Raw genomic sequence first — 6,921 nt, 5'->3', positions numbered from 1 at the left:
AAGATGTGTACACGTGTGAGGAGGATTAGATAAAATAGGATTGGTCAGATGTTGATTATCGTGACAGTTAAGGATGGATCTATGGAGGTTCATTATACTATGAGTTCTACTTTTGCATTCATTTAAAAATTTCTGTAAGTAAAAGTTAAAGGCAGTTAGCCCCAGCAGAACAGAAATGACAATGTAAAAGTTCAAGACTACGATTTCATGCTCCCTCGTATAGCCATGTACCAGGGGGACCCATGTCGGCATTTACTGGGTTTTGTGAACTGACTTTGAACACTTTCCAAATGTGATAATCTGGCGCTCATTATTTTTTTTAAATAGAAGATCATATGCACTGTTAGAAGCATCAAAACTCCATTCTATTCATCTTGAGCAAAATATTCCTCCCAGTACAGCTTTTTCCTTGAAAGAGGAGGAGGGCAGACAGAGGCTGGGGTGAGAGGTCGGTGAGGAGAAACAACCAGTGAGTTTTCCACTTTCGGGAGAATGGCAGGATCCTTGGGGAGACAGTAAATTGAAATTAAGGCTGTTTCAGGCAGCCTACAGGATGTGCCTGCAAATGTAGACATATCTAAATGGTGAAAAAGTCTGTTTGTGCCCATTCATATGAAGTGAATGCCTTGTAATGTGCTCCAGCCCCTGGGAATGGTGGCTGGATTCAGGAACGGAGGCCGGAAGAATGGGATGGATTTGACATAAGTACTTTTAAGTGCTCTGAAGGCTGGGCTCCTCCCTGCGGTTTAATAGCAAGGTCCACTGGGAGCTACAAGGAAGGAGCCGAGTGAATCCCTACAGCTTTTCGTTTTAAGGATAACAAATCTTAAAACAGGTGTGAGCTCAGAAAGATCCTTTTACTTCTTGTTTTTAGTCTGTTGTGGCCAGCCAGCTCTCTGCGTACTATTATCATTCCACAGAACGAAGTCCGGGGTAAGGGAAGGGAGAAGAGGTAAGAGAAGCTGAATAAACAAAAATTGCTTCAAGTGACTAATATTCATTAAGTCCTCTGGTCATGCACTATGAAATTTATTAAACTGTGGTTTCCAAGAGAATGTATTAGCGGAGCTAATGAACACAAATAAAAAAGAGGCCTCCAGGAAATGGTTTCCTGGGCCTGGATGAGGCTGCTGAGTAATGTGACAAGAGATTATAAAGTTAAAAGCTTCTATTATAGTCTAGAAGGCTGATTATTGGAAGGGGTTGCCCTTGGTGGGGGGAGGGAAGATAGGAGGGAGACTGAAAGTCTGACTTGCCTGAAAAAGGGGCCTAATGCTTTTCATTTATATTCATTAAGGAAGGAGGCTTTGTGCTGAAGGCCTCTGAACCCCTGCGCTGCCATCTGGTGGAGAAGGTACTTGAGAGGCCACGGAATACAGAGGACAGCCGCCATCTTTAAGGTGTCAGGAATTTGAAGGTCGGCTTTACTGTTTCCTGAGTAGTAGCAGTGGAAACCCTTTGTAAGTATGGTGTCAGGAGCAAAAATGAACACTCACAAAGTAACCACTATCTGTAATCTGATTTAAATACTGTATGAGGAGAGCTCAGTTATCCCGTTCTGCTGTCCTAATGCATCAGGACCTTAGCAATTAATATTATGTGGTCCTACCTACAGTACGAGGCTAAGGTGTGACTCATCCTAAGCACATTTGTTTCATAACCTAGTCCAGTTTCTCCCAGCAGAAACCTTGGGATCATCCTTGACTCTCCTCTTTCTCCCACACTTGCCATCCAATCCAGCAGCAAACACTGTGGCCTCTCTGGTCACCATATCATACCAGGACCCACTTACTTCTTCTCATGTACACTGCTGTCACCCTGATTTGAGCCTTTGGTGTCTCTCTCCTGGGTGACTGCGAATAGCCTCTAAACTGAGCTCCTTGCTTCCAGCCTTGCAGTCCACAGCCTGTTCTCCACCAGCAGCCAGATGAACCATTAGAACATGTTAGATCATTCCACTTCTCTGCTCAAAACAGAGCAGGCCCTTAAGCTCACTCAGAGTAAAATTTAAAGTCGTACAATGTGTTTCAGGCCGTAGTGGATCTGACCCAGCTCCCTCTAACTTCATCTCTTATGCTCTCCACTCACTCAGTCTGGTCCAACCACATTGGCCTCCTAGCCAGTCCTCAAAGACACCACACATCCCTGACTCAGCTCCCTCCGCCTGGAGAGCTCTTACCCCAGACAGTGGCATGGCTCTCCTTCTCCCATTCTCCCGGGTGTCCTGCCAAAGGTCATCTTGTCAAGGATGCCTTCCACTACCATCCTACCTAAAATAATACCTCTTCTTCTTCCTTCAGCATTTTTATCTCTTTTTTTTTTTGTCTTATTCTATTAGCAGCATTTATCACCTCCTGAAATGTTCTATATTTATGTGTTTATGCCCTTATTTTCATCTTCCCCAAATCCCCTACAATAGAATGTAAGTTCCATGGAATGTAAATTCCATGTAAGTTCCACAGAATATTCCTTGGGGAGAATATAGTATTTTTAACATAGTTCGGGTTTTTTCTGAAACTTCAGAAGCTGGCAATGCTAACGTGCTCCAGATCCTTACAGACTCTTGCGAACTATAAGCCCCATAGAAGCAGGTGTTTTATCTGACTTAGTCTCCCTTAATTACCAGCACCTAGTGCTGTGTCTGGTAAATGGTACACATACAATAAGACTTTGTGGGTTTTTTTTGGTAGCTCTAGGGTTTATTAAGCTGTGCCTCAGAAAGTATAAAATGCTTCACGATTTGCATGCCATCCTTGAGCATCGGCCATGCCAACCTTCTCTGTATCCTTCCAATTTTAGTACATGTGCTGCTAAAGTGAGCCCAAGACCTTTTTTTTTAATTTAGCGCTTTATGTACCAAATTCAATTATAAGTGTCCAATGCAATGATTTTTAGCCAAATGAGTTGTACAACCAATACCATAATCCAGTTTTAGAATATTCCCAAAACTCCAAAAAGCACACTCATGCCCATTTGTAGTTTATTCTCACAACACCCTCAGCCCCAGGCAACCAATGATCTGCTTCCCGCCTCCATAAAATTGCCTGTTCTGGAGATTTCCTAGATATGGCATCATACAAAATGTAGTTATTTACATGTGGCCTCTTTAAGTCAGTATAATGTTTTTGAGGTTTATCCACATTGTAGCATGAATCAGTATGGTTTTTATTTCCTTTTTATTGCTGAATAGTACTCCCTTCTATGCATATACAATTTGTAATCCATTTATCGCTTGATGGACATTTGAATTGTTTCTATTTTTTGCTATAAACATTCACATACTCACCATTGTATGAACATGATTTCCTGCCCCCATTGGGTAGATTCCTATCAGTGAAATTGCTGAGTTATATAAAGTTATGTTTAACTTTCTAAGAAACTCCAAGACTGTTTTCCAAAGTGACTGTACAATTTTGTATTCCCATCAGCAATGCCGGACCAATTGTCAGTATTGCCTGGTTTTTAGTTTATAGCCATTCTAGTATGTATGCAGAAGTATATCATTATGGCTTTAATTTGCATTTCTCTTACAGCTACTGGTGCTGAACATTTAATTCACAATAATTATTAGCAGTTTTAATATCTTCATTGGTAAAATGTCCATTTGAATCTTTTACCCATTTTTATATCAGATTGTTTATCTTCTTGTTATTGAGTTATAAGAGTTCTTTACATAATTTAGATTCTGGTACTTCACTAAAACTATGACTTGCAAATAGTTTCTTCCTGTGTGTGGCTTATCTTTCCATTAGCTTAAAAGGGTCTTTTGTAACACAAACATTTTAAATTGTGACAAAGCTCAATTTATCAGTTTTTTATGGATCATGCTTTTGGAGGCATATTTAAGAATTCTTTACCTATTCATGATCACAAAGATGTTCTACAATATTTTCCTGAAGAAATTGTATAATTTTAGCCCTTACATTTTGGTCTATAATCCACTTTGAGTCAATTTTTATGCATGGTGTGAGGTAAGCCTCTAAATCCAGTTTTTGTCACGGAATCCAATTGTCCCAGAACTATTGTTGAAATGACAATTCTCTCCCCATTTATTGTTTTGGCATCTTTGTTGAAAATCAATTATCCTTTAATGAAATGGGTTACTTCTGGACCCTCACTTCAGTTCCATGGATCTATTAAGTGTATCCTTCCATAATACCACATGTCTTTGTAAGTTTTGAAATCAGGTAGAGTAATGACTCCAATTTGTTCTTCTTTTCAAACCTTGTTTTGGCTATCTAGATCCTTTGTATTTACATACAAACTCTAGAAATATTTTTGTTATTTTTTACAAAAATGCCTGCTGGTATTTTGATAGAGATTGCATTGATCTTATACACCAATTTGGGGTGAATTGCCACTTAACCATATTGGATTTTTTATGCTATTAAGTATCAAATTGTTTTGTTAATTTTATTTCAAACTGTTTATTGCTAATATATAGGAACACTTTTTTGTATACATATAACTCGTAGATTAATTCTAGTATGTTTGTGAATTCCTTGAGATCTTCCACAGTCATATCACATCATCTGTTTGAAAAGATATATATTTTGCAATACACAGAGTAGAGTATTCTGGGTAGAGTGTTCTTAAAACAGAAGTTGAGTTCGTTGAAAGTATAAGCACAAGTCTTCCATGTTAGATGATTTATTCTGGAACTGTTCTTTCAATTTTTAAGAGTAAGGTACTGAAATCTCCAACTATCTAAATTGTCAATTATTTCAATTCTAGTTGGTTTTGCCTCATTTATATTGAGGCTTTGTTGTTAGGTGTGCATATATTTATAATTGTTATATATTCCTGATATATTGGCATTTTTACCATTATAAAATGTCCCTCTTTGTCTCTATCAGTAATTCTTATCTTAAACTCAATTCTGTCTGATGTTAAAATGATCACTTCAGATCTTCCATGGTTACTATTTACCTGGTAGGTTATTCCCATCCTTTATTTTCAACCTATTTCTGTCTTTGAATCTAAAATGTATTCTTGTAGTCAGAATATAGTAGGATTTTGCTTTTTGATCCATTCTGATAATCTCTTCATTTTGATCAGGGCATTCAGACCTTTCACATTTAATGTAATTATTGATATAATTGGATTTATATCTGCCATTTTACTATTTGTTTTCTATGTTTCCTATATTTTGGGCCCTCTGTTCCTCCTTTAATAATTTCTTTAGTGTTAAAAAATATTTTTATTGTGGGGTGCCTGGGTGGCTCAGTTGGTTAAGCATCTGCCTTCGGCCCAGGTTATGTTCCCAGGCTCCCAGGATCAAACCCCACATCGGGCTCCTGCTAAGTGGGGAGTCTGCTTCTCCCTCTTCCTCTGCCCCTCCTCCTTCTCATTCTCTCTCTCTCTCAAATAAATAAATAATCTTTAAAAAATATATTTTTATTGTATCATTTACATTTCTCTGATGATTTTTATTCTAATACTAATTTATCAGTGACTATTTAAAGATTAAAATATACATTTTAATTTACCCATAATACACTGCATAGATTAATACAAAGTCTGGTAAAATATAGAAACTCTAATAAACACGTTCTTTTTCTCCTCATGTGCCCTATAATTGTCAAATACACTGCATCTAGATATACTCGAAACCTAACCATACTGTGTTCTACTTATGGCTTCATAAAATCACAACAGCAACTTCAGGCTACAAGAGACGCAGGCCCTCTCTCTATCTACTTTATCGCTTTCACAAGGCTTAGCATAGTTTGCCCATCATTCAAAATCAAATGACACCCCTTCAACTGTGGCAATAAAGCTGAATGTTTTCTTGGTATGCCTGACTCTGCCAATTTATGCAGACTGAGCTGGGCACTGAGTAAGGTGGAATGGGTACAGCCCCAAGCAAGAAATGACAGACTCTCACTATTCCTACTTAAAGTTTACCAGTGTTTCAAGCATGAAGGATTTGCTGACTGTTGCATGCTTTTGGTTGAGTTCCAGAAATAGTTGCTTTTATGAGTTTTGTCCAGCTTTATAGTTGCCTTTGGAGAAAGGATCTGCTGATCTCCCTCACACAACCATGTATGTGAATTCTGTAATTCCACCTAAGCTCTAAGCTCTAGGAAGCAGCTACCACATTTTCTACTACTTATGCACTCATTAAATAAGGTAAATGGCTTTTCCTTATTACATAATGTCTTGAGATGGAAAGGACTTAATGCATTCTAGCAACATTGGAGATGATATTGCTTGGATATAGGGCAGGAAGAATCACAGAATAAACATCGCCACCATTGTTCTCTTTTGAAAGAGAGAAATGTCTGACGAGCTTCACTGACTAAAGTTGGGCAAGGCCAGGCAAGAAGAGCCATCGGTAGCAATCTGGTGTTCCAGAATTTGCTCCCTTCAAAGACAAGAAAAAAGAAAATAAACCTCAATTCCTATAAAATGGAATTTGGTTATTTTTAAGGTAACTTTTGTACAGGAGAAAACATAGAAATATTTTTCTAAAGTATGTTGAAGAAAACTTTTCTAAGGCAATATTTAAGAAATAAGACTATAATTATGTTTCTGTCATGTTTTATGTTGAGATATGTCTGAGGCTTGGGAATGGGTTAGAGGGCCTTTTAAAAGTCCCTCCAAAGTATCTTCAAATCTTGATTTATGGATCCCTCTACCACATCTATACCCATAGTGGTATCTTTTGAGTTAAAGCACATAAGATTTATCAGTTTTCAGCATACAAGAACCTCCCACATTCGTCTCTCAAGTGTCATCACAGTGGAATTTCACAAGGCCTAAAAGCTTGGCAAAGACTTTAAATTGTGTTTTTATTTTTATATCTTTCCTATATTGAAAGACAAATAGTAGAGAGAAAAGCTAACTCTGTACAAGAGGGAACACAGCTGATACCCAGAGTGGGCCACCCAGAATACACCAGGATTAATGACAACTTGG

The 6,921-nt window shown here is 38.0% G+C and overlaps 1 non-coding gene across 1 annotated transcript; it reads right to left on the bottom strand.

Annotated features, from left to right (window-relative positions):
• Positions 1-2,717: 2,717 nt before the first annotated feature.
• Positions 2,718-2,823, bottom strand: LOC118539253 (U6 spliceosomal RNA). Its single transcript, XR_004919076.1, has one exon. It is a non-coding gene; the product is annotated as a U6 spliceosomal RNA (small nuclear RNA).
• Between the last annotated feature and the right edge of the window lie 4,098 nt (positions 2,824-6,921).

This window comes from Halichoerus grypus, chromosome 7 (genome assembly GCF_964656455.1).
Source record: "Halichoerus grypus chromosome 7, mHalGry1.hap1.1, whole genome shotgun sequence".
NCBI lineage: Eukaryota > Metazoa > Chordata > Mammalia > Carnivora > Phocidae > Halichoerus > Halichoerus grypus.
The sequence above is the reverse complement of the archived record's forward strand: the minus strand, read 5'-3'. Positions and strand labels throughout refer to the sequence as shown.